Here is a 24,284-nt window from a genome sequence, read left to right on the forward strand (position 1 = left end):
GGACTGAAATTTTTATAAGTACAATTTACAATAGTGCCAATACATATGCAATACTCAGGGATCAATCTAACAAAGTATTGTAAGATTCACATATTGAAAATTGTTAAAAAAAAAAAAAAAAAACTCTGATGAGAGAAACCAAAGAAGACATAATTGAAGAGAAACTGTTTTCGTGGATCAAAGGACTCAACATCATCCATACTGCAATTCTCTACCAAATTAATCTCTAGATTCAATTCAACCCCAAATAAAAACCAAGCAGGTTTCTCTTTTAGAAATTTGCAAGGTGATTCTAAAAGTTATATGGGAAAACAAATAATCTAGAATAAGTAAAACAATTTATTAAAAGGAAAAGTTGGAGAATTCAACTGATTTCAAGGCTTACTATAATGCAATACTATTCTAGGCAGTGTGATATTGGCAAAAGGATCAAAACATAGGTCAATGGAAAAGAACAGAACAGAAATTGATCCACACATATATATGGTTAATTGACTTTTGACAAAGATGCCAAGTTAATTAAATAAACAAAGGATAGACTTTTAGTGTTTCAACAAATAAAAAAAGAACATACCTACATTAGAAAAAAATGAAGCTCAACCCAAAATTCACTCTATACATATACAACTTGAAATGGACACTCTATATACATAACTTACAGTAGATCATAGGCTGAAATGTAAACCAAACTCTAAAGTTATAAACCCCTAGAAAAAAAAATAGAAGTAAATCCTCATGATTTTAGGTCTGGTAATTATTTCTTATGTAAGGCAGAAGCAGCATGAACCATAAAGAAAAAAATGATAAATTAAATTTCATCAAAATGTAAAATTTTGCTCTTTGAAAAACAATAAGAAAATAAGACACTGACTGAGTAAAATATTTACAAAACATATGTGACAAAGGACTGGTAACCAGAATATATAAAAACCCTCTAAACTCTGTGTGTGTGTATGTATGTATGTATGTATGTACACACACACACACACACACACACACACTTGCTCAAAATCATTAGTCATTCGAAAAAATGCAGAATAAAATTACAATGAGAAACCACCTACTAGAATGACTAAAATTTGAAAAGACAAAAACAATCTTGGCAATGATATTGGAGCAAATGGAGCCATATATACTGCTGATAGAAATTAAAAACAGTATAGTTGCCCTGGCCATTTGGCTCAGCAGTTAGAGCGTCAGCCTGCGGTCCAGAGAGACCAGGGTTCAGTTCCCGCTAAGGGCATGTACCTTGGTGGCAGTTTGTCCCCAGCCATGGCTGGTCATGCGGGTGGCAGCCACTCGATGTGTCCCTTTCACGTCGATATTTCTCTCTCTCTCTCTCTCTCTCTCTCTCTCTCTCTCTCTCTCTCTCTCTCTTCCTCTCTCTCCCTCCCACTCTATCTGAACAAAAAATGGAAAAAAAAATGTCCTCGGGTGAGGATTAAAAAAAAAAACAAAAAAACAGTATAGTCACTTTGAAAAACAGTTTGATAATTTCTTATAAAATTAAACACACACACATAAAACCAAGCCATTCCACTCCTTGGTATTTACCTAAAAGAAATAAATATGTATGTCCACACAAATACCTGAACACAAATGTTTATAGCAACTTCATTCATAATCACCAAAAACCTTAAATTCTCCAAATGTCCACCAACTGTTGGATGGATAAACAAAGTGTGGTACATTCATTTAGTAGAATTTCACTCAGCAATAAAAGGCAGCAAACTTTGAATAAATGCAACGACATGTTTGACTCACAAAAGCATTATGCCAAGTGAAATAAGCCAGGTTCAAAGGGCTACACGTTTTGACCCCATTTATATGATGTTCTGGAAATGACAAAACTATAGAGACAAAAATCAGACCAGTGGTTGCAAGGGGTTGGCAGTATAGGGGAGATTGACCACAGAGCATGAGGGAACATTTTGCAAGACAAAAAAAGTATATTATCTTGATTTCAGTGGTAGCTACAAACTATATAATTTTGTCAAAATTCATAGATTTGTACACACCCAAAAAGGATAATTTTTACTGTATGTAAAATATATCTCAATAAACCTGAAACAAAAACAAAAATTCTGTGCAATTCAGAAATGTCCAGAGATCTACAAGTAATCAGAATTAAACATGCTGAATTTTGATTAAATGACAGAAAGTCATGATTAAAGGACAGGAAGACAGGGAGGACAAAGTTAATGAATTGTGTGTGTCTTTCACTGCTCATTATTAAAACTGTGTTTAAAAGGCCTCTAGGAAGAAGGTGATAAATATGTAATATAAGACCAAAATTCCACATCTGCTGTTTATTTGAAACAAATTAACCTAAAATGATAAATGGCCACTAAACTGTCCTTACCAAATGCTTGAGTTTGTAGATGACTCATTCAAAGGACTGCCTAATAAGACAGGAAGCTATTCAAGTACTAATTCTCCTTAAATTACAGTGTTCTGATTTATAAGAGCAGGTAAGAAGCATTTCATTCTGTGCCATTTCCTTCTCTTGGTTAGAATTTTGAAGAGACATAATAGAATCTTATCTTGGCAGTAGAGGCTGCAGGGTGGGAGAAGTAAAAGAGTTGTCCAAAACCCCCCTGAAGGGCCTTTCTCCTTGTTTGGCAAGTTGTTCAGTGGCACTGGCAGGCAGGTGTCTAGTAGTGGATAAGCTGGTACACATGGTCCTGGGTTTGCAGGGAGCTATGTTCAAAACAGTGGTAGGAGTCATTTAAATAGCATTCTCAGCCTAAAGGATGACCTAAACTGGAACAGACTACAGAAAACTTGCCTGCATTCATTCATTCATTCATTCATCCAACAAATAACTATTGACTGCCCATTCCGGGCCAGGCTCTGTATACCTACCTGGTGTAAAGTAGCTTACAATCATCTGGTTGGCAGGGGTAGGGGTTTATAAAGTCCAATAACTGAAAACAGGCTGGAGTGAACTTAATGGAAGGGAAAGCTACAGCTGTCATTTATTCCTTCTTGTATGCCATTTTCAAGAATGATCTCGGCACCCCAGAGTTCACCCAGGAAGACAAGACAGGCAGGCACTCCAGGTATAAGGAGCAGCATATGCAATAGAAGCATAAGCACAACATAGCCAGAAAACTACACAAAGTTCTACAGCACTAACAATTTGATGGAAAAATGGCATGTAATGAGACTGAAGAGGTAGGCATAAACCAGAAAGGCTGAGGGCTTTGTAAGTTGTGTCAAATAATTAATTGTTAGTTTGTGGGGTAGACAATGGAAATTTATTAACAGGAGAGTAACAAACCAAGATTTGCATTTTGAAAGATGATTCTAAGGGCAAGTCAAAGACAGACGGGACATGAAGGAGATGGGGAGTTCCTTCTCTCTCTTTTGAGAGTAGTTGAAAAGCTGATGGAGTACCAGAAAGGTGGTGTTCATTGTAGAGTCCATCCATAAACCAACCCTGAGTCATGCAGAAGAAATGACCCATTCTTCTGCCCACTGCATGTCTCTAGCTGGCAATCATGATTATTTCTCTCCCCACCCCCACCCCCACCAAAGTAGCAGCTCCGTAAGGACAGGAATGGTCTTACACACACACACACACACACACACACACACACACACACATTCATTTATAGCCTAGTGCATTGCTAATAGTAGTAACTGTGTTGACTGAGTGAATGAGTAAATAAATTAACCAATTGAGAGATAGTTTGGGCCCAAGAAACCAATTGAGAGCTGTTGCAAAATGTTATTGATGGGTTATTTGAAAAGTTAGTAAGCTACCCATCACATGGAAAGTTGAACTGAATACCTCTGGAAGTCTTTTTCCAATGTGAAGATTTTATAATTCTAGGCTACTTCCCTGACAAAGTAATAAGAGACTGAAAATGAGATATGTTGAGATTTGTTCTAAAGAATGACAAAAAAAATTGGTCTAATAAAAATGTTAACAGGTGAGTTTATAATATCAGGAAACATTGAACTAAGTCAGCTAAAAGCTAACAGTACATTTTTTATAAAGGCCCCTGAGGAAGGAAACCACTGATTATCATAATTAAGCCAAGGCAATCAATGTAGTAGATCAGGCCCTGTAGTCTACACAGACCCTCATATACTGGAGGCAGGGAATGTCAGGTGCTTGGAGGCAGGCCCAGAAACAAGGTCTAGGAAGAATTCCAAGTAGGTAAAAATGCATAATTGGAAAAGGAGAGTAGGCAGCAATAGGCAGAAGTCCAGGCAGGTGAGCAGTGAGCATCAGGATACTCAGCATGGAGAAAACAGATAGAACACAGTAGGAAAGAAATCTGATAAAAAGCAATTAGTCAGTGAACATCAATATCAACAATGGACAGCAAAGTCCCAACCACAGGCATGCGCCTAGGCAGAATTCAAGTTCCTAAGAGGCCTGGCAAAAAGAAAGCATATTCTTACCCTTGAAGGAACTAGGGCACCAACCACTGTAAGCAGACAAGGACGCCACAGGGGCAAACAGAACAGGGCCCTGTTTCTGGCATGGAAATACAAAGCTGTTATTTCTTTCTTTTTTTTTTTTTTTTTTGTTACATTTCTCCTTTTTCCTCCATTGACAACCTCCTCCCCATCCTGCCCTTCAGTATTTCTTTTTAATAAATGCTCCCACAGTTTTTAATGATGTAATTGGATCATAACGCTATTCTTTGCTGCTGAGCATGAGACCACTTTCATTAAGGATAGAACATGCCAGAAATCCTTTGACATCTGTCTGCAGAGGTCCAGTGCCTATACAGTTAAGTCCTGCTTATGACAAGCACTGTACCCTATACTGAAATGACCCTTACCCTTTCCTTGTTTTTCCTGCAATGTTTGTTAATTTATTTTTGTTACAGATCTTTCTCTTTTTTCCCCCATAGACACCCTCCTCCTCATCCTGTCGCTCCCCCAGCATCGCTATCTATGTCCATTGGTTATGCATACATGCATATAGGTTCTTTGGCTTATCTCATCTACCACTCCCTTCCTCTGAGGTTTGTTAGTCTCAACAGTACTCCTTTCTATGTCTCTGGGTCTATTTTTCATCAGCTTATTTTGTTCATTATATTCCACAAATAAGAGAGATCATGTGGTATTTGTCTTTCTCTGATTGGCTTATTTCACTTAGCATAACGTTCTCCAGGTCCCTCCACATCGTCTCAAAGGATATGAGATCTCTCTCTTATAGCTGCATAGTGTTCCATTGTGTATATGTACCACAACTTTTTTTTCCCCACTCATCTATTGATGGATACTTGGGCTGTTTCCAGATCTTAGCAATTGTAAATAGTGCTGCTATGAACATAAGGGTACATATATTCTTTCTGACTGGTGTTTCAGGCTTCTTAGGATATATTCCTAGAAGTGGGATCAGGATACAAAATTAACTTCAAGAAATCGATGGCATTCTTAGACACCAATAATGAATTCACAGAAAGAGAAACTAAAATAAACAATCTGCCCTGGCCCGGTTTGGCTCAGCAGTTGGAGTGTTGGCCTGCGGTACAGAGAGACCCAGGTTTGGTTCCCGCTAAGAGCACGTACCTCGGTTGCAGTTTGTCCCCGGCCCTGGTTGGTCGCATGGGTGGCAGCCACTCGATGTGTCCCTTCACATCAATGTTTCTCTCTCTCTCTTCCTCTCTCTCTCTACCGCTCTATCTGAACAAAAAAAAAATGGAAAAATGTCCTCGGGTGAGGATAAAAATTAAAATAAAATAAAATAAAATGAAATAAAATAAACAATCCCATTTACCATTGCGGCAAAAAAAATTAAGATACCTAGGAATAAACTTAACCAAAGAAGTATAGGACTTATTTGCAGAAAACTACAGGACACTGAAAATAAATAGAGGAAGATATAAAAAAGTGGAGGCACATACCTTGTACATGGAGTGGGACAATAAACATCATCAAAATCCATACTACCCAATGCAATCTATAAATTCAATTCCATCCCCATTAAAATACCAATGGCATATTTCACAGAATTAGAACAAATACTCAAAGGCTTATATGAAACTGAAAAAGACCCAAATAGCCACAGCAATCTTGAAAAAGAAGGACAAAGCAGGAGGGTTCACAATACCAGATATCAGGTTATACTACAAACTCACTGTAATCCAAACAGCCTGGTACCGGCACAAGAACAGGAATATAGATCAGTGGAACAAAACAGAGAACCTGAAAATTGATCCAAGATATTATGCTCAATTAATATTTGAAAAAAGTGGCAAGAGTATACAATGGAATAAAGACAGCCTCTTTAATAAATAGTGTTGGGAAAATTGAACAGCTACATGCAAAAAAAAGAAAAAGAGAAAAGAAACTAGACCACCAACTTACACCATACATAAGAATAAACTCAAAATGGATAAAAGACTTAAATGTGACTCGTGAATCCATAAAAATCCTATAAGAAAATGTAGGCAACAAAATTTCAGACATCATAAGCAGCAAAACTTTCACTGATACATCACCTAAGGCAACAGAAACAAAGGAGAAAATGAACACATGGGACTACATCAAACTAAAAATCTTCGGCACAGCAAAAGAAACAACTATCAAAATGTAAAGAGAACCCACTATAAGGGAGAGCATAATTGCCACCAATATATCAGATAAAGGGTTAATTTCCAAAATATATAGAGTAGTCATACAACTCAACAAAAAGAAGAAAAAGAACCCAATTAAAAAATGGGCAGAGGACCTAAATACACACCTCTCCAAAAAGGACACACAAACGGCCAAGAGAAATATAAAAAAAAAAAAAAAAAAAAAATGCTCAATGTCAGTAATCATCAGAGAGATGCAAATTAAAATGACTATGAAGTATCACCTTACACCTGCCAGAATGGCCGCCATCAACAAATCATCAAACAAGTGTTGGTGAGGGTGTGGAGAAAACAGGACTTTTACTGCTGGTGGGAATGCAGACTGGTGCAGCCACTAAGGAAAGCAATGTGCTGTTTCTTTTTTTTTTGTTCCACATCTTTATTGTTGGATGTAAAATTTATTACAGATGTTCCACATTTTTCTCCCATTGACCCCCTCCTCCCCACTCCCGCCCCCCTCCCACCTTTTCCCAAACTATTGTCCGTGTCCATTGGTTATGTATATAAGTTCTTTGGTTTATTTCTTCCCACCCCCCCCAACCCCTTTCCCTTTGAGGTTTGTCAGTCTAGCAATGAATTTGTGCTTCTTAATCCCTTCACCTTTTTCATCCATTCCCCCAACCCCCTTCCCAACTGGCAACCAACAAAATGTTCTCTGTATCTATGAGAATGTTCCTGTTCTTCCTGTTCATTTTGTTTGTAGATTCCATTGTTGATAGATATGTATTCATTGCCATTTTGTTTGTTCATACATTTTATCTTTTTCTTTAAAAAGACCCTTCATCATTTCATATAACAGTTTGGTAGTGATGAACTCCTTTAACTTTTTCTTGTCTGGGAAAGTTTTTATATGTCCATCAATTCTAAATGACAGCTTTGCAGGATAGAGTAATTTTGGTTGTAGGTTCTTGGTTTTCATCACTCTGAATATTTCTTGCCACTCCCTTCTGGCCTGCAAAGTTTCTTTTGAGAAATCAGCTGATAGCCTAATGGGAACTCCCTTGTAGGTAACTAGCTGCCTTTCTCTTGCTGCTTTTAAGATTCTCTCTTTGTCTTGAACCTTTTGCATTTTGATGATGATGTGTCTTGATGTGGGCCTCTTGGGGTTCATCTTGTTTGGGACTCTCTGTGCTTCCTGGACTTGCATGTCTGTTTCCTTCACCAAGTTAGGAAAGTTTTCTGCCATTATTGTTTCAAACAGGTTTTCGATTTCTTGTTCTCTCTCTTCTCCTTCCGGCACCCCCAAGATGCGAATGTTAGCATGCTTGAAGTTGTCCCAGAGGCTCCTTACACTATCCTCATTTTTTTTGGATTCTTTTTTCTTTTTGCTGTTCTGATTGGGCGTTTTTTGCTTCCTTATATTCCAAATCGATGGTTTGCTCCTTGGATTTACGTACTCTATTATTGAAGCTATGTAAATTATTTATTTCAGTTAAAGCCTCCTTCGTTTCTAACTGTGCAGCGATCATTTCTGACTGGTCCTTTTTTATGCTCTTGAGGCCCTCACTGAGTTCATTGAGCATCCTTATAAGCAGTATTTTGAACTCAGCATCTGTTAGGTTGCTTATCTCCATTTCGCTTAGTTCTTTTCTTGGGGTTTTGTTCTGTTCTTTCATTTGGGACCTGTTTCTTTGTCTCCTCATTTTGGCTGCCTCCCTGTGTTTGTTTCAGTGTATTACTTAATGAGAGAGAGGTATGGGGCTCACTGAGACCAGATGCTGTTCGTTTGAAAGAATTTAGGAAAAACCTGAAGCAGGATCCAAGACAGGCCAATCCTATGGTTAAGCAACTGGCCACAGCTTGGGTGGGCTTGAAAGTTGTGTGGGGCGGGGCGGGGCCTCAGGGAGTCAGCAGGGCGGGGCTACCAGTGTGAGCCAGGTTGCTGCAGTCCCAGATATGGCTTCTGTCTGCCGCCCCTGGGAAGGGCTCACCAAAGGAACAAAGGCCTCTTAGGAAGCCCCCTCTCCAGCCCTCGCTCCAGTGCCAAACAGCTCAGTTCTTCCCTGTATGTCTCTGGCGCCCCTCGAGCTGCCTCCCCTCCGAGCTTAGAGGGAGAGAGTCCGATAAGTCCGTGCGCCGGCCCTTTAGGGAGCTGCCTGGGGCTCCAGCTGCTTCAGCCTCCCTGAGCCTCAGTTCCTGCTGGTTTTTCCAGCCAGAAGTTATGGGGACTTCTCTTCCTGGCACTGGAAACCTGAGCGGGGTACCTGGTGTGGGACGGGGACCCCTCAGTCCTCAGGAAGGACCTTCCCAGCCGCGGGAGCCTCCTGATTTTTATCCGCCACACTTGGGTGTGGGACCAGCCCGTCGCGCCGCCATGCTGCCGCCGCCACCCCTCGCGCCGCCGCCCCTCCTACCAGTCTGGATATAGCTGCTTTTTTTTTTTTAATTCCGTAGTTGTAGGACTTCCATTCAGCTTGATTTCAGGCGGTTTTGGATGATGGTTGTTCTGTAGTTTTGTTGTAACTTGGATGTGATTGTGGGAGAATGCGATACTGCGTTTCCCTACGCCGCCATGTTGACCGGAAGTTCCAATGTGGTGTTTCTTAAAAAAATTAAAAATGTATGTGCCATTTTTTCTTTAGAATTTTTACTGATTTTTAGAAAGAGAAGAAAGGAGAGGGAGAGAGGGAAGCATTGATGTGAGAGGGGAACATAGTTCAGCTGCCTCTTGCACATCTCCTGAGCTAGTTGCCTGAGGTTCCTGAAATTCTCTCCAACTCAGGACTTGTTAAAGCCCAAAGCCTCATACAGGGCTGACCTACCCCAACTCTGTCCAATGGATTGCTGTGAAGACATGAAAGCCAGCAGGCCCTCAGTCAGCAAGCATGAGGTAGGCCATATGTAGAAAAGAGCTGCTCAAAAAATATCAATGAAAGAGAAAGAGATTCTGTCACATGGAAGGACCAGGGAAAAGGAATATGGAATTCAGTATATAGACATTTCTTGTCTGTTCACTTTTTCCATCCACCACCGTTTTCCTAATCCAGGATAAATATCTTAAAGAAGCACTATGGACCACAGCTATTACCCAGAAATCTATTCATTTTTATATCTGTGGCTTTATCTAGAAAAAATAATAATTTGGCATCAGTTCCTTGATCAAGACTCATGCCGACAACTATATTTAAAACATGTTGTAGGAAGATCATATTCCCATTATATGTTTTCTTAATGTAACATACCATGATCACAATGTGTAATTGGGAGGACAGCCCATATTGCTATTCTTCTTTCCCATTCTGAACAACAGATTTAGAAGGTTTTGAGGGGTTTATGCAACCCCTATCTATTCTGACCTATCCACTCTCACTGTACAGAGGAAAATCTGTGGACCATTGAGAAAAGTTACATTTTAAAAAATTACACAACAAACTTGTGACAAAGCCAGCAATGAAACCCAGATGTCTGTGTTCCTTCTATGTTTGTAGTGTCACCAAATCTGGTGGATAATCCTGTCATGAGGAAGCAAAATTCAGTTAAATGCATTCACTCCTAATTTTTAACCCTTCCCATTTTAGCTCATACATAGCCCAAAAGAAAATCTCTTTCCATCTGCACAGACATTTCTTAATACATGACAGAATGGAAATTCATTAAAAGTTACACTATTTAGATGATCAAACTCCAAAGCAAGAGAACGCCTCAAACATCATCTTATTATATCTTGCTGCTGCCGGATAATTAATCAAATTCATCCTAGAGGCTCATCTGCTCCATGACACATTCATTCCTTGATATTGAAACCCCCTAACCAATTTCAACACAAGATGTGCTGATGACTTCTTTGCTAGTACTTTCTGATCTTTATCTGTTACTGTAACTAGCATTTGAAAGAATGTAAATAAGCAGGAGGTTGTTTAATCCATAATATCTATATAATCTTTTGAATTTTATAAAAGATGGGAGGATAGAAAGGGTCTTGCTTTAGGGAAATACTTTTCACTGTTAGTTCTAAATATAAAATAAGTTAAAAGAGAAGGTGAGGCAGTCTAACTTGTAAATCATGAACAACTGAGTCGCAATAACATTTGAAAAATGTGATTTAAATTATTTAACAATAGTTATCTGTAATTAAATAGTTAATTGTTTAAATTTTGTGGGCCATTCCTTCTAGAACAATCTTTCTGAAAAATGCTTTAAGTTTTGTTGGGCACCAAGGACATGAATTAAGGATGGGGTGGGTGGATAAAGAGTGAGTGGGACTGCTAGAAACAATGGCACCATGGCGCTGACCCTTGTTAACAGTCTTGAAGTAAGCACTATCACTTGCTTTAATTCTTACTCCTTCATCCTTTGCTACCTTTGAATGAGGTGATTTCTAGGAATAAACCTTCTTTATGATACATGCTGTATATTATTTGGTTTAAATAAGTCTTAAGTTTATGTGAAGTAAAGCGATATTCTTTTTCAAAGCTCTCAATTCTTAAAATATCAGAACCTGCAAAAAGCACATGCAGAGTTGTTATTATCCCTTCAGATCAATAGCTCAACTGCTATGAGATATTAAGAAAGGAGTTAGGAAGACAAGCAAATCTTTAGAGCTGCATCTATTCTGACAAAAGAAGCATAGCAGAGAGGCACAAACATGTTAAAAACCATTTTAGCAAGTGAGTTCTTGCCAAGCAAAAAACTCTTGGGTTATTCTATCTACCCAAATGTTTTCATAGAGATTTTAGCTAGCAGGCAATTAAATTCTAGGAGCAACTACAAGCAAACAGAGGCTTGGAGGTTGAAAAATAAGAGCGGATGTGAGCAACAGCTAGTATTTACAAAATTATATTAAGGGTTTTCTAACTGTTCCAGAACAAATATTCACTGAAATACTAATTTTAGTTTTAAATCCTGTCAGCTGAATAAACTTCACAATTTATTTTTTCAATATGTTTTTATTGATTGTTTTAGAGAGAGATGAAGGGAGAGAGAGATAGAAACATCGATGTGAGAAAGGAACGTTGATCAGCTGCCTTCTGCATGCCCTCAATCCTGCAACCTGGGCATGTGCCCTGACCAGGAATCAAACTGGGACCTCTCACTCCATGGGATGATGCTCAATCCACTGAGCCATACTGGCTGGGCTAAACGTCACAATTTAAATAAACATTTTAAACATGTAAATTTCATATACCTGTCTCCTAATTAAAATAAAACTTAAAAGGAAATATAAAGAAGGCTCCACTCAGCATGAAAAATGTTATATGGAATTTCATATTTAAAAAACAAATCTTGGGTTACACTTAGTGACTTGTTTCCAAAGAGCACAGTATAGAAAGGAGGAAAGACAGTAATTTTACAGTGGAGGAATCTGGTAAACACTAGTATAGACAGGTGATTAAGGTCAACACCAACAGTGACAAGTCATATTGATAATATGTATTCTTGATATGGTGTGATAAAAATGGCACTTCACCTCTCCAGTCTTCCTCACAAAATTCAATAGCCTCAGTCTAAATAATCATGAGAAAAGTCGAAAAATCCCAGTTGAAGGACATTCTACAAAATACCTGACTTGTATCTCTCAAAGCTGTCAACATCATCCAAGGAAAGTCTGAGAAACTGTCACGACCAAGAGGAGTCTAAGAAGCTATAACTAAATGTGATAAGGCAGTTGAATAGGATCCTGAAAGAGGAAAATTAATTAATGGAATACTGAGGAAATCAGAATAAAATATGGTCTTTAGTTAATCATATTGTATCAATACTGGTTCACTGATTTTGACAAATGTACTTTACTAGTACAAAATGTTAATAATATGGGAAACTGTGTGTGTCTGGGGTGTATATGAAAACCCTCTGTGCTATCTTTGCAAATTTTTGTAGGAAAGGCCTGGGGTGGGGTGGAGACTGGGTGGAGGGGGACAAAAAGGGGGGAAATGGAGGACAGCTGTAATACTGTCAACAATAATAATAATAATAATAAATGCTCTAAAATAAAAAGGCTTTTAAAACATTTAAAATTTCTTTCTTGGGCCCTGGCCAGTGTGGCTCAATTGGTTGGGCATCATCCTGTGCATTGAAAGGTTGTTGGTTCAATTCCTGGTTGGGGCACATGCCCAGGTTGCAGCCTCAATCCCCCAGTAGGGGGTGTGTAGGAGGCAGCTGATCTATGTTTCACTCTCACATGTATGTTTTATTTTGTTTTTCCCCTCTCTCTCTCTCTCTCTCCAAAAAAAAAAAATCAATAAAATATTTTTTTAAATTTTGTTTCTTAGATATCTCCTTTATTCAAAGCGTGTGCTTCTAACCAAGTACCAGAAAGGGAATCAATAAGGCTTGACCACCTGTTCTGTGAGGGGAAAAAAAACTGCAAATTATTTCCTATGGATCATCTAATAGTCACCAGAAGGGAATGGTTTTGTCAAAATAGTGTCTTTCAGTCAAACATGGAGCAAATTTAAAATCAATGGCAAAATCGGGGATAAGTGACCTTTAACAATGCAGTCAATCCACCAGGAAAAACAGAATGATGGTGTAGCAAAGCCCTAGAATCTAAACATAGTGAAGAATATGTGCAACTAAACCTTGATAATGCTTCAAAATATTTTAGATAAAAGTCTAGAAACTACAACAACCTAAGCTTTAGCAAAATATGGTTTTGACCCTGTATAAAAAACTTAAAAATTTTTAAAAACAAAGTACTGCAACACTGGAATTACAGGCATTATCAGTTTTACAATCATTTCCTGGATTTGGACGGTAGTAGATAAAAGTTAGATTTAGAAGGGTAAAGGTTAAAAAGTACTATGTAATTTTTAAAGTCCAAGTTTGGGTTGACTAATCAAGTAGACCTTGTTTACATTTCAGTTGACATCTGAAGACATCAAATGATAAAATGGGGGTAGGGTGAAGGACTGAAAACTATTTTATTACCAACTGTTGGTCAGAAACAAAGTACTTGATATTGAAAGGTTTAAACTGAGTCAACACTCAGTCAATATATTTTTTTTAATCCCCACCCGAGGATATTTTTCTATTTATCTGCAGATAGAGTGGGAGGGAGATAGAGGGAGAGAAAGCGAGAGAGACAGAAACATTGACATGAGAGGGACACATCAACTGGTTGCCTCCCGTATGACCCCCACCAGGGCCAGGGACAAACCGAAACCGAGAAACGTGCCCATGACTCATTGGTCCATGGGCCAACCAACGCTCTACCGCTAAGCCAAACCAGCCAGGGCTCAGTAAATATTTTTATAGAACACTGGTTCTCAAACATTATTATGCATCAGCAATACCTGGAGGGTTTGTTACAAAACAGACTGACGGGCCCCATCCCCAGAGGTGCTGATGCAGCAGGTCTGTATCAGAGGCCTGAAAAATGCATTTCTAATAGCTCCAAGGCATTACAGATACTTGTCTTTGATACTGTCTTTTCTAAATATTCCAAAATCATTAGAAAACCTACCAAACCCAAATTTACATGATTTGGGAATTTCCTGCTTTTTCTTTAGCAACAAACATATATTTTTTATAATGTGCTGACTTTCTGAATACATTTAAAAGGATAAACAGTTATTTTAATGCAGAGGAAAACAACTGATATTGCTCTAGCATAGAGTCAAAGCCAAGGGAGCTATAAAGCACACTTGGGTGTTCACTGTGCAATAGCAACAGATATTTTTGCGCATTTATTCCAATTCCCAGGACCATACTAAATACACCAGCTTTGAATATAGAGAACAGTGAAAAAGTAAAAGCATACATGCCCTTAGAGCTTGTTCTAAAAGGGAAGGCAGCTAATAACTATTTACAAAATTCATTATCAATTACAACTGCTGAAAGATCTAAGTAAAAAAAGTACAAGGTGCTATGAGACCCTGTGAAACTGGGTGCTCTGATCTCAGCAGGGTTCAAGAGAAGGCTTCCTTAAGGAAGTGATGTTCTGAGCTCAGTTCTGAAGGAAGAATAAAAATGGTGTCCTTGGGGAGAGGACTCCATACAGTAGGAGTAGAGTATGCAGTAGCATAATGGTGCCTTTCCACTATCTAAATACTTTCAGATAAGGTCTAAGATTCAAGCATGTTAAAACCAACTCTGTTCTGTGGTAGATCTCATAACAACTCAGAATGGCATTTCTTGCTCACAGACTTCATTCAAGGCTTTCTTCACATGGTAACTTTTCAGGGAGACCTTCCTTTATCACCCTATGAAAGACTGCAACCTCCTCCACTACCTGATACTTCCTATCCTCCTTCTCTGCTTTATTTTCCTGTTATCGCTCACCATTAGCATACAAGATATTACAATTATTTATTTTGTTTATTGTTTGTCTTCCTGTCTACTTGTTGTCCACCCAAACCTGTTCTTCCTTTCTTCCTGAGCACCTAGCTTTTCAGTTAGAAACTATATGCCTCTGTCTCCCTTGTGGCTAGGGAGGACCATGTGACTAATATTTCTCCAGAGGTATGTGTGTAATACTGATGTGTGAAAATTTCTGATCATTTCCTAAAGAAGCCTACCCTGGAACCCTCTCTCCTTCTAGCTGCCTGGAATTTGAAAACCAAATGCTGAGGAAGGCAGAACTGCCCCACTAGCCTGGAATCCTGAATGACCTCATGGAAAAGATGCTGGATCCTTGCCCTGGACAAGTACATGGCACAGAAACAAACATCTACCTTATTACTGGTCACTGTATTTTGTAACCCTTTGTCACATCAGTCTACCCTTTATAACAACATCCTCCTGTATTAAAATGTAAGGTCCATGAGGACAGAGATTTTTCTGTTTTGCTCACCAGTGCATCCATAGCAAGTAGAATAGTGCCTGACACATGGTAGGATACTCAAATATTTGTGAGTTGATTAAATGGGCAATTTCATTATCATCACCCTTCCACATCTCCAAATCACCCTCATGGCTTCAAGTTCATATCAAGAGATACAAACTGCTCTCAGGACAGTGCCACAAAATCCTATACTTGCTTCAATGACATCTTCCCTCCACTTCCTCCAAAGAATGTGCCCTTCGGCCACGTTACCCTCTTTTCAGTTTCTCAGCGTGCCTGGCTCTTGCCCAACTCAGGGCCTTTGAACAATTTGAATCTACTCCCAACCCCCTTTGCATAAGTAGTCCCTCATTCCTTCAGAAATGTCATTTCTACAGATACAACTTGTTGGTCACCATATCAAAAATAAACCCTATTTCTATTATCTCTGTTTCTATTTACTTTATTTATAACTTATGAAAATGAGTAATTATAATGTTTTTGCCTAGTTTTCATTGTAAATTAGATTACAAGTTCTACAGGACACAAACCATTTCTGTTTTTATTTACCCCTCAGTCCCCACTGCTTAGCATAGTGCTTGGCCTGTGATAAGAAGTCAATAAAGCAGTGAATAAATAAACTGCACTAAAGATACTGAGTGTTTTTATATATTTTGAGGTAGACATCAGTTAAAGCACATGTAGCTCCTCATAAATGCAGTCTTCAAATGTCCTTGACTACCAACTTGAGGATAACATAAGTTTCTATTTATGGAGCTATAAACCAATGTATACTCTGTCATGCCTTTAATTGTTTTCTTAGGATTATCATTCCTCCTTTCCACTACTAGTTTTTAGTTGCTAATGAACAGGTGGAATTTGAATGATTCCTACTGGTGTGATGACCAAAAGCAGCTTCTACTAGGATGTCTCAAATGCAGGTTCATATGGGCACATACAATTCTGAATACATGATTATATTTTGTGGGCATGCCAACTGGCCTCCCATGACCTCAGACCCAGTGACCAAAGTTCCTGTTATCTCTCAGGTCAAGATTTCAGTTCATCAATTTGCTTCTGGATTATGTAATCGGAGGTGGCCCTCTGAAACTGTGTGGGCACCAGCTGAACTAGGCACTCTGGAATACTGAGGGTACTCAGTGAAACAGACCTTTAAAAACACTGTTTTTAAAAATTGTTGTTTCCTTCTGTATCTTGTACATACACAAACCTATATATAAAACTGCATAGAATAAACACATACACACAGACACAAAAGAGTACAACAGGAGAAATATGAATAAGATCAGTGGATGTTATCAATATCAATATCCTGGCTGTGACATTATACTAGAGTTTTGAAAGATGTTACCATTGGGAGAAACTGAGTAAAGGGTTCAGGGGATCTCTATTATTTCTTACAACTGCATGCATATCTATAATTATCTCAATCTAAATTTCAATTTTAAAATTCTACTTCAACATAGAAACTCTGTTACAGGATTCAGCTGGTTACTTTTTAAAAACAAAACAAAACAAAAAAACAGGAAGGAAGATACTGGGGAAATGAGAGAAAGAGAAGTAAAGTAGGAGTGAATCTGAAACTTCATAATGGAGGACACAACTAAAAGAACCCTGCAATCTCTGAAAAAGTTACACACATATCTTCGGTATACTTTCAGGTCACAATGTCAAAGAGTAAAAGATAGTTAGAGAACTCCTAGTTAACCCCCTGCATTTTACAGATCTGAAAATGAGGCTCAAAAAATAATTTGCCAAACTTCAAAACTTTTAGAAAAAAGATCAAGGAGAACAGCTTTCCAAATTTGGCACAGGGAAGGATTGCTTAAACAAGACACATAAAAGCACAAACCATAAAAAAAAAAAGACCCCCAAAGTTAAGTACATTAAAATTAAGAACTTGTTTATCAAAAGATACCAAAAAAGTAAAAGGAGGACTTCTTATGACAGGCCAAGCACTATATTTGACAGACTAAGTCAAATATAACCAATAAAGAATTAATCTACTGAATATGAAAAAGACTCATAATTATAAATCAGTATGAGAAAAATAAACAAACCAATAGAAAATAACAAGATGCAGACAAGTATTTCAGGGGGAGAAACATAAGTCGTCCCAAAACATGCAAAGGAGCTTAACTTCATTAATAATCACAGAATTGGCAAAAAGTAAGAAGTCAAGACAATACCAAGTGTTGAAAAAATATGAAGCAATGGGAACTCATACATTGCTAGTATAAGTGTATATTGGTAAAACCACTCTGGAGAACAATTTCACCTCTTCTTGTAAAGTTGTACATTTTAATATCTATCACTACGTGTGTGTCTTCCTGAGTGTATATGCCTGAGTGTAAATGTTTGTATGTGCATAAATGTGTACACACACACACGGCGGGGGGTGGCTGTTTTATAAATACACACCAAAAGACACATATTTTCTGATCATAACAGAAAGAAATAACCTGCAAACAACCTAAAGGTCCATCAACAGAATAATGGGTAAAAGTGAAATTTTAGCAATGACAATGAATAAATTATAGCTACATAAACCTTATCAAGAATCTTAGGAATATATTATTGAATAAGAAAAAACAATATACTATTTCTAAAACTCAAAATAAGAAAACTAATATAATAGCTAGGTTTGCATACATGCATTAAAATTATCTTTTAAACCAATAGAATGACTCACAGAAATAAGATTAATGATTATAGGGTAGGGGGAGATAGAGGGATGAGATAAGGAAGTAGGACTTAGGTAGATAAGAATTTTATTGATAATGGTTTAATTCTGAAATTAGGTGGTAAGTGCAAGGGTGTTCACTTTATTATTATGCATACACTTTACACATATACTTCTATATGTAGTGAATGTTATATTTCAAAAAGAAAGTGATTTGCCCTGGCCAGTTTGGCTCAGAAGTTAGAGCGTCAGCCCGTGAACCAAAGAGTCATGGGTTCAATTCTGGCAGATTCAGTTGCAGTTGGGTCCCCAGACCCAGTCAGAGTCATGTGGAAGGCAACCAGTCAATGTGTCTCTCTCACATCGATGTTTCTTTCTCTCTCTCCTGTCCATGTGTCTCTCTTACATCAATGTTTCTCTCTCTCCTTCCCTCCCTCCCTCCCACTCTATCTGAATATAAATGGAAAAAAATACCCTTGGGTGAGGAAATAAATAAATGGAAAGTGATTTTCCTAAGGCTATGCTTCTGATTAGTAGAGGAACCATAACAGAGAAGTTTCTATTTCCACACCTCAAAAAACTTTCCCAGTGCTAAGTATATGTTAGGAACTAAAGAGACAAATTTTAAGGGAACAGGAATTTCATGACTACTTAAATTATTAATTCCAAACATGAATTCTATAAATCCATTAATATGTTTTCTGATTTGATTTCATTTTTATTACAATGCCTTCGTTAGTATCTTTGATAAGTAATATGTCTAAATTTGCACAATAATATTTTAATAGCATTGTTTTACATTTCTAAACAGCGATATATATTCCACTGATACTTTTCATCAAGGTCTAGGGTCCAACCTAAAGTAACAAAAAATGATGACATTTTGAAAAATATTCTCACTTGATGCACTGGCCAGTTTGGCTCAGTGATTAGAGCATCGGCCCACGGACCAATGAGTTGCCGGTTCAATTCCGGTTAAGGGCATGTACCTCATTGCAATTCATCCCCGGCCCTGATGGGGTTATGCGGGAGGCAACCACTCAATGTGTCCCTTTCACATCGATGTCTCTCTCTCTCTCTCTCTCTCTCTCTCTCTCTCTCTCTCTCTGCCTCCCACTCTCAAACAAAAATGGAAAAATGTCCTTGGGTGAGGGGCAAAAAAAAAAATTCTCACCTAAGGATATGTTTATTAACCTTCAGAGAGAGAGAAACAGGGCAGGGGGAACTGAACATCAATGTGAGAGAGAAACATCTGACCATAAATCAAACCCGTCCCTGAACCCGCAAGGTAGGTATATGCTTTGACCAGGAATTAAACCCACTCCCTTTTAGGTGTACAGGACGATGCTCTAACAAATTGAGCCACCCAGCCAAGGAGACCTTTTATTTTTCCCATGCCATTTATCCCCCATATACTCTCTTCCACCTCCAACCCTTCCCCATCTACAGTCTGCAATCACCACAGTGTTGTCCACATCAATGTGTTCTTTCTCTCTTTTTCTCATTTTTGCTTAAAATAGATTTATTTTAAGAAAATAGAATTCCATTTTATGAAGCTACTCATTTGCTATGGCCATTATCCTTTGGTTGAATCATCGTCTATAATAAAACATAGCAAGTACTCAATTCTGCTCCACAATACTATTGGTTCTCAAATATATACATATGAATTATCTACTTACTGCCTCCTACTGTCTCCTAGGACCTGTCACTCAGTCAAAGAGCTGCTTCTCTGTCTGTCATTGTTAGCTAACTGTGTTCATGAGTAACAATAAAGAAGTGTGTCCAGCCAGTGTGGCTCAGTGGTTGAGCATCCACCCATGCACCAAGAGGTCACCAGTTCGATTCCTGGTCAGGACACATGCCCAGGTTATGGGCCAGATCCCCGTCGGGGAGCATGCAGGAGGCGGCCAATCGATGTTCTCGCTCATCGATGTTTCTATCTCTCTCTCCCTCTCCCTTCCTCTCTCTCTAAAATCAATAAAGAAAAAAATTTTTTAAAAAAGATAAAGATGTGTCTTTGTAAGGTGGCCACTAGCAAAGACAGCGGTGCTGCTCCCCAGGAAGGCTGCCCATAATATTGTAGCATGATCAAAATATGCTCTCCACCATTAGAGTTGTTAGCTGAGAAGTTAATATAACCAGAGTTGAGTTTAACTCTAGGGCATAGTAATAACAAAGGTATGGGGTCTACATTTGATCCCCCATCATTCAGGTCAGTGTAAAACAAAAAAGCACAGCACTATTAAAGGCGCATTGCCCGGCCAGTGTGGTTTAGTGGTTGAGCGTCAACCCATACACCAGGAGGTCACCAGTTCGATTCCCGGTCAGGGAACATGCCCAGGTTGTGGGCCCGATCCCCAGTGAGGGGAATGCAGGAGATGGCCATGTGATGTTCTCTCTCATTGATGTTTCTACCTCTCTCTCCCTCTCCCTTCCTCTCTCTCTAAAATCAATAAAGAAAAAAAAAATTTAAAGCCCATAAATAGCATGAACAACACTTACTAAAGCTTATCACTGTTCCCAAAGTATAGACAATTTAGTTCACAATCGTTACTAATAAAGAGGAAACTGAAGTTTGGGGCAGAGTATAGTCCAATAACCAATCAATAGATGGAGATCTGAAGAGTAACAGCATTTAAAAAATTCAATAGAAAATAGTTTAAAAAAAATTCCACTGTAGCCCTGGCCGGTTTGGCTCAGCGGTTAGAGCATCGGCCTGCAGTCTTGAGAGACCCGGGTTCGGTTCCCGCTAAGGGCGCGTACCTCGGTTGCAGTTTGTCCCCGGCCCTGGTGGGTTGTGCGGGTGGCAGCCACTCGATGTGTTCCTTTCACATCGATGTTTCTCTCTCTCTCTCTCTCTCTCTCTGTTCCTCTCTCTCCCTCCCACTCTACCTGAACAAAGAATGGAAAAATGTCCTCGGGTGAGGATAAAAAAAAAGATAAAAAAGAAATCTCATTTCAAACTTTGATCCATATAAAAAAGATCATTTCCATCCTCATGTATTAATGGCTTAAAAGAGACACCACTATCATTTCTGAATATCTGGTAACCAGTAAAACTACAATAAATTCACAAAAAAATAATATCAAAAGTACTAAAAATAATAAATAAAGTGCTCATACCACAACATAACTTTTTTTAATTTAAAAATAAAGTATGTGTAAAATATGCAGATAAATAGTTATCCAAAGACAATAAAAAATACTTAAATCAGTAAATACTTCATGTTATTTATAGTGAAGTGAGAAACTATAAAGGAGCAAATTCTCAAGAAAGTCAATGATGTGAATGAATATGTGCACAACAATGCTGAGACCCATAAACATAAAAAGTTACTTATAACTACATCAGAGAATATTAAATACCTAAAAACATAATGAAGAGATATGATGTGTATATTACAAAACACAGCATGTAAGTCTAGAGTAAATGGCTTCATTTCTGAAGAATAAGCAAAGATCATTTTATTCACTGAACACAACAGTGATGTCTAAAGACTGAACAATTTGATCTCTCATTCAAGCTCTACAACTCTATGATTATAAATAAGATTAGAAATACAGATAGAAAAGATGGCAGCATAGGTAAACACAGTACTCACCTCCTACCACAACCACATGAAAATTACAATTAAACTACAGAACCATCATTCAAAACCACCTGAAATCATCCTGAATGGAAGTACTACAACTATAAAATTAAAGAAGCCACATGGAGACTGGTAAGAGAGGCAGAGACAGGCTGCTCCCACACCCACCTGTGGCAGATAAAAATTAGAAGGGATCCCTCGGTTGTAAAAATCCTCCCTGAGGAGTGAGGGGTCCCCAGCTCAGGGTTCCAGTGCCAGAAAGAGAAGTCCCCATAACTTATGGCTGTAAAATCCAGTGGGAACTGAGGCTGCTGGAGTCCCAGGCAGTACCTTTAAAATGGCCCACGCAGGGACTTACTCGGATTCGCACCCTCCAGGCTCCAGCATGGGGGAGGCAACTTGAAAGACACCAGAGACATACAGGGAAGAAAGTGGTTTGGCTTTGGGGCGAGAGCTATAGGGCAGCTTTCTCCAAAACAGACATGCCTGAGGAGATCATTTTTCCTTTGGTGAGCCCTTCCCTCATAGGGTCTACAGACTACTGCCATATCTGGAACCCCAGAAACCTGGCTCATGCTGTTTGCTCCACCCTGGTGATTCCCTGAGGCCCTGCTCCATCCAACTTTCAGGCTCACCCAAGCTGTTTCCAGTGGCTTTACTATACAATAGCCTATCTTGGATCTTGTTTCAGATTTTCCTAAATTCTCTCAAAAAAGGAGCATCTGGCCTCAGCAAGTCCCATATTTCTAAGGGGCCTCTGGCACTGCACTAGGAACAGCCAGCCTTGGTTCACAACTTGGCTTTGCCTGGCCACCTCCAAGACTAGCACAAGAAGCAGCTACCTGCAGATCACTTTGTAGCTTATGTCTAGTGGCTTTGGGCAGAACACAGGCAGTGACTGACCTTGCCCCAGAGCCAGAACACCCAGTGGACAGCTTCGGACCACCTCCACAAGCAACACACTCAAGGAGTCGACTCAGTGGGTACCAGAGCCCTGCTGAAGTAAGTCTTGCTTTGTGTAGTGGGCCCCTGCACATCTGATCCTCCAAAGAAGTCAAAGGTCAGTGGTCAGTGTGCACAGCCAGTCCATGCAGCTGATCAGCCTGAGTAAATCCCTCCCATGGATGTGCCAACAGCAATCAAGACTCAATTACAACAGCAGGGGGTACAGTCCACACAAGGGGTGCACCTCAAGGGCACAGCTGAGGTGATCAAGAAGGCTGTGCCACTGGACCCTACAGGACACCTACTACAATGGGCCACCATAGGAAGCCTAGAAGACATAGCAACTCTACCTAATACATAGAAAGAAACACAGGGAGGCAGCGAAAATGAGGAGACAAGAAACATGTCCCAAATGAAAGAACAGAACAAAACTTCAAGAAAAAAAAAACTAAACTAAATGGACATTAGCGATCTAACAGATGCAGAGATCAAAACACTGGTTATAAGGATGCTCAATGAACTTAGTGAAGTCTTCAAGAGCATAAAAAGGACCAGTCATAAATGAAGAAAACACAGTCAGAAATGAAGACTGCACTAACTGCAATAAAGAATAATTTACAGGGAATTAATAGTAGAGTAGGTGAAGCCAAGAAGCAAACCACTGATTTGCAATATAAGGAAGCAAAAAACACCCAATCAGAACAGCAAAAGAAAAAAGAATCCAAATACATGAGGACAGTGTAAGGAGCCTCTGGGACAACTTCAAGTGTACCAACATTCACATCATGAGGGTGCCACAAGGAGAAGAGAGTGAGCAAGAAATTGAAAACCTGTTTGAAAAAATAATGACAGAAAACTTCCTTACTTGGTGAAGGAAACAGACATACAAGTCCAGGAAGCACAGAGTCCCAAACAAGATGAATCCAAAGAGGCCCACACCAAGACACATCATCATCAAAATGCAAAAGGTTAAAGACAAGGAGAGAATCTTAAAAGCAGCAAGAGAAAAGTGGTTAGTTACCAACAAGGGAGCTCCCATAAGACTGCCAGCTGATTTCTCAAAAGAAACTTTGCAGGACAGAAGGGAGTGGCAAGAAATATTCAGGGTGATAAAAAGCAAGAACCTACAAACAAGATTACTCTATCCTACAAAGCTGTCATTTAGAATCAAGGGATATATAAAGAGTTTCCCAAACAAGAAAAAGCTAAAGGAGTTTATCACCACTAAACCAGTATTATATGAAATGTTGATGGGTCATCTTGAACAAAAAGAAGATTCAAAATATGAACAATGAAATGGCAATAAGAACATATCTAACAAAAATTGAATCTACAAACAAAATGAGCAAGCAGAACAGAAAGAGACTCATAGATATAGAGAACTTTTTGTTGGTTGCCAGATGAGAAGGGGTTGAGGGAATGGGTGAAAAAGGTGAAGGAATTACGAAACACAAATTGGTTGCTAGCCTGGCAAACCTCAAAGGGAAGGGGGGAGAAGGTGGGAAGAGATAAACCAAAGAACTTAAATGCATAATAACCAATGGACACAAACAACAGTGTGGGGAAGGCAGGAGGAGGGTAGCAGCATGGTGGAGGGGGTTATTAGGGGGGAAAGAAGAGACATCTGTAATACATTCAACAATAAAGATAAGTTTAAAAAAGGAAATACAGATAGAAATCATATTTCGTTCATTAAGCAAATATTTATTGAGCATATACTATGTCAGGCACTGATG

General features: G+C 38.8%; 1 protein-coding gene, 1 long non-coding RNA gene and 1 other non-coding gene across 7 annotated transcripts in view; all 3 read right to left on the minus strand.

Annotated features, from left to right (window-relative positions):
- Positions 1–24,284, minus strand: part of ATP11C (ATPase phospholipid transporting 11C) — a 280,762-nt gene that overhangs the window by 224,019 nt on the left and 32,459 nt on the right. The window lies entirely within an intron of this gene.
- The window catches only part of LOC118635727, a 52,714-nt gene that overhangs the window by 22,855 nt on the left and 5,575 nt on the right, over positions 1–24,284 (minus strand). The window lies entirely within an intron of this gene.
- Positions 14,074–14,207, minus strand: LOC118636827. The gene has a single exon (XR_004960799.1). It is a non-coding gene; the product is annotated as a small nucleolar RNA SNORA22 (small nucleolar RNA).

The sequence above is a fragment of the Molossus molossus genome, unplaced genomic scaffold, assembly GCF_014108415.1.
Source record: "Molossus molossus isolate mMolMol1 unplaced genomic scaffold, mMolMol1.p scaffold_m16_p_2, whole genome shotgun sequence".
NCBI lineage: Eukaryota > Metazoa > Chordata > Mammalia > Chiroptera > Molossidae > Molossus > Molossus molossus.